At 33.9% G+C, this 4295-nt stretch overlaps 1 pseudogene; it reads left to right on the top strand.

The window, feature by feature from the left end:
• The window catches only part of LOC107654294 (tenascin-like), a 58686-nt pseudogene that overhangs the window by 46612 nt on the left and 7779 nt on the right, over positions 1 to 4295 (top strand).

Raw genomic sequence — 4295 nt, 5'->3', positions numbered from 1 at the left:
TGCACCAAGAGCTTGTAACACTCCAAAGAGAAAGGAAAAATTTAAATCGCATCATATGACCCCTTTAAAGTCCAATTTTGATGGGAGGAAAAAGACTGATATGTTCTCAGAATTGTGAGTTTATATCTCGCAATTCTGACTTTATAACTAGCAATTGCGTGTTATAAACTCAGAATTGCGAGATATAAACTCACAATACTGAGATAAAAAGTCAGAATTATGAGTTTATATCTCGCAGTTCTGACTTTATTTCTCAGAATCTCACAAATATGACTTTTTAACTCCCAATTGTGAGTTTATATCACGCAATTCTGAGGAAAAAAAGTCAGAATTGCGAGATAAAAAGTCACAGTTGCCATTTTTGATTCAGTGGCAGAAATGGGCTTCCATAGACAATAGCACTCGAATTGCGAGAAAAAGTCAGATTTGCGAGATATTAACTCGCAATTGCAAGCAAAAAAGTTTGAATTGCGAGATATAAACTCGCAAATTCAAGAAAAAAATAATTTAGAGAATTCAGAATTGTGAGATCAAAAGTCGCAATTACCTTGTTTATTTTTTATTCAGTGTCGGAAATGGGCTTCCATAATTTTTTGGAGTGCAGAGTGAACTGGATATGTTTTGAGATTCACTATTTGTCCTTTTGCTAGTGAGTGCCCCGTCCGTGTGCTCACCCTTCTCAGCATCAACTGTTTCCTGAAGAGATCTCCGAGCTCTTTCTTCCTCTTCTCGGAATCATCTTCCTCATTGCTCCATTCCTCATCATATCTGCACACACACACACACACACACACACACAGAAGCTCCGAGTCTCCACAGACTAACAGCTCTGATCAATACAGTACGGATGGTGGCGTGTCTGCACCTGGAAATTAAGAATGATGGAACCATTAAAGAGAATACGAAATAATTCCAAACTCTCATGACATGGAATGAAAGATTGTACAAATGATTATAATTTTAACGGTTGAGGAAAAAAGTCAGAATTGTGAGATAAAAAGTCGCAATTACCTTTTTTAAAAATGTTTTATTCAGTGGCGGAAACGAGCTTCCATAAGAATCTCCCAGTAGAGTAAGGCCAAATAATCTGAAGACTTAATACATTATGCAGTATTGCTGCTCAACCTACATTTACGTAGTTTCAGGGCTGCTTAGTTATTTTGTTTGTTTGTTTGTTTGTTTTTTCAATGTGTGATAGCTTTTTCCCAAAATAGTGATTGCAACATAAATACATTTACATGTGTTGCTTCAGCTGCGGATTCTTTTGTAGTTTCTAGACTGATCTAGAAAGGCACAAAATGAAATACTAGAGTAGAAAACAGAAGCCATGACACATGAAGATGACAATTAAACAAAAATAAAAAATAGTGCAGATGCAACGCAAGAACATGTCCTGTGTTTACACGTTCTTTTAGAAGTTACAGTCCAAATTCTAGATGATGACCTGCTGTTGATATAAGCTTTGGTTGGGAAACTCCTACACAACTCAGCTACCTCCTGAACACTGTCCTTTCTTTATTTGCCAGGTCTCCTCCATCAGTAAAGCATTTTGTTTCTGGCGCTGCTTGTATGAACAGTTCATGCTCCACTGGTCCAATTCCCTTAAAAATATGTGCATACACATGTGTGATGCCATATTTGAATTGTGTTTTCCACTGAATGGCTGGCTTTGCACTGTATATAACAACTATAACAAAAATATGTTCTAAGAATGTTGTGCTAATGTTCCCATTAAGTTATGAAAATGTTTTTTTCACATATTTTTTTTTTTTTTTTTACTTTTTTTCTTGGTTATTTGTATTTAGAGCAAACATTAAGGGAATGTTAAAATTTGTAATTTTGCGAACATTATGGGAATGTTACTTTTGAATATTCTCTGAACCTGAAACAAGTAGCAAGCAGTAACATTTAAAAAAAAAAAAAAAAACATTAGATAAACATTCAACTAAAATGTTTCAGATAGCTTTAAACGAGCATTCTATTAACGTAAAATGTTTAAAATGATATAAATAGTATATTATTGTATAAATATGTATTCAATTTTTATTTAAAACAAAATAATGTAAACTAATAGTTTTTATTTTATTTATTTTTATAAACAATGTTTGTTTTACATAAATTAATATCACAAAATAATGTTTTTATTTTATATAATATGCATTTAATTTAACAAGTAATGTAATATATAACAGATCAGTAATTCACGTACATTCAAATGTAAACATTACTTTTGAATGTTCTCTGAACCACGTGAAACAAGTAGCAAGAAGTAACCTTTAAAGAACATTAGACAAACGTTCAACTAAAGGCTGGAATACACTATGCGACTTTTAAAATTTGAACAGATTTTTAAAACACTAGGAATCATACACTTACCGACTTTTTAAATAGTCACACTGGGCGTCATACACTAAACGACTGAGGACACACACTACCACACTTTAAATCCATTCCGATCACAACAAACTCACTCAGAAATGTACAACTTGTTGCTAGGAGACGCATGACAAATGAAAACAATATGTGTCCTAAAATCAGCTTAAAACATCAAACATGTTTGATTTCCTCCGACTGGATGGAATCAAAGTCTGAAGCTAAATGCCATTTTACTTCATGCATTTCAACTGGATAATCAACAAGAAAAAGACTGCTTGGTGCTTGACTTGATCTATTGGGTGAAAAGTGGGTTTTTAGACACTATAATCGGAAGTTTTGACAAAACTTCATGAAGTAAGACGTTGGTTGGTTTTCAGTTGACGTTGACTTTAACCTTGCATGCTCTTATGAAGGAACGTTATGCGTGTTCATGCATCCAGAGGAAAGTCTCCCAGTGTTCATTTCACTACTAAACCATCAAGTCTTCATTGTTGGGAAACGTGACGTTAATTTGTCCGCATGCACTGAGAACTAATGTCTGTGTGTCGGTTTATGATCAAAATAACATGCCTTCTTTTTGTCATCATCTCGCTCCAGGTAAAATTTGTGGAATGCAATTGAATGGTTTTGGCATGATTGATCATGTTAAAAATGGTTTCTTGCACTATTATGACTAATGAATCTTTCTTTTAGGCCTTTTTTCATTGCACCAGGGAAAGGCCTGCTTCACCTGCAGTTCAGTGGCCATTTCTTTGTCCATTTTCCAGTGGCTGTTTGAATTAACGTCATAACTTAATGGGCATAAGGACCCTGGGTGGATCATTTTCCCAATTTTTTCAACATTTTTTCTTGCTGTTGCTAAATATGTATCTGCGTTGCTGTCTGGCAGGCCTTGGAGCTCTAGGGGACCTTCGTTTCTCTGACATGACGGACACAACAGCTGTGGTCTCCTGGACTCGACCGCGATCCCAACCGGACTCCTACAGGATCACTTACGTCCCCATCCAAGGAGGCGAGTACCGGTCCTGAAAATGATTGAAAACATTATATTAGATATATACAAACAACAGAGACATTGAGCAAATTTTGAGACGCTCTGATGAAATTCATGCATTAAGTCTTGCTTCTCGTCTGTGTTTTTCCAGGTGCTCCCATGATCTTGACGGCGGACGGGTCACAGTCTCAGGTTTCGCTGACCAGTCTGATTCCTGGAGAGACGTATCAGCTGTCGCTTGTTGCAGTGAAAGGTCTGGAGGAGAGCGAGCCAGTGTCCGACACTTTTACTACAGGTCAGTTAAGACACTTAACTGATTAGTGGTGTTTTTAAGATAAGCATCACTCTCAGTATTGCTCAAACTGAGCGTCAATGATCTGAAAACAAACCCCTTAACCATAATATAATGTAATATAATATAAAATTATAAATAATATGAAAGATCAGTAATTCATGTACATTAAAATGTAAAGACGTGAAAATATGTTAAATGTATTAAAAATAAATTATATAAATATATTATTGTATAAATTATATTCATTTTTTATGCAATGTTTGTTTGTTTGTTTTACATATAACCAATTAATATCATAAAACAATATTTTTATTTCTATTTTATTTTGTATATGTCTGTATTTTAACAAATAATGTAATATAATATTATGTATACTGTAACAGATCAGTAATTCATGTAATACCCTAAGATTGTAAGATAGCCTTCCTTACAAATGTAGCAATTGTGGTCTCTCTTATTTTTATTATATATATGTATATATATATAAACTAAACAAATTATAATATAATATAATATGCAACAGATCAGTAATTCATGTACATTCAAATGTAAAGACATGAAAATATCTAAAATGTAGTAATATAAATTATATAAATGTTATGTTATTGTATAAATGTGTGTGTGTGTGTG

Source organism: Sinocyclocheilus anshuiensis, unplaced genomic scaffold (genome assembly GCF_001515605.1).
Source record: "Sinocyclocheilus anshuiensis isolate Anshui unplaced genomic scaffold, SAMN03320099.WGS_v1.1 scaffold163, whole genome shotgun sequence".
Lineage (NCBI taxonomy): Eukaryota > Metazoa > Chordata > Actinopteri > Cypriniformes > Cyprinidae > Sinocyclocheilus > Sinocyclocheilus anshuiensis.
Note: the sequence above shows the minus strand (reverse complement) of the source record. Positions and strands in the feature narration are given on the sequence as shown.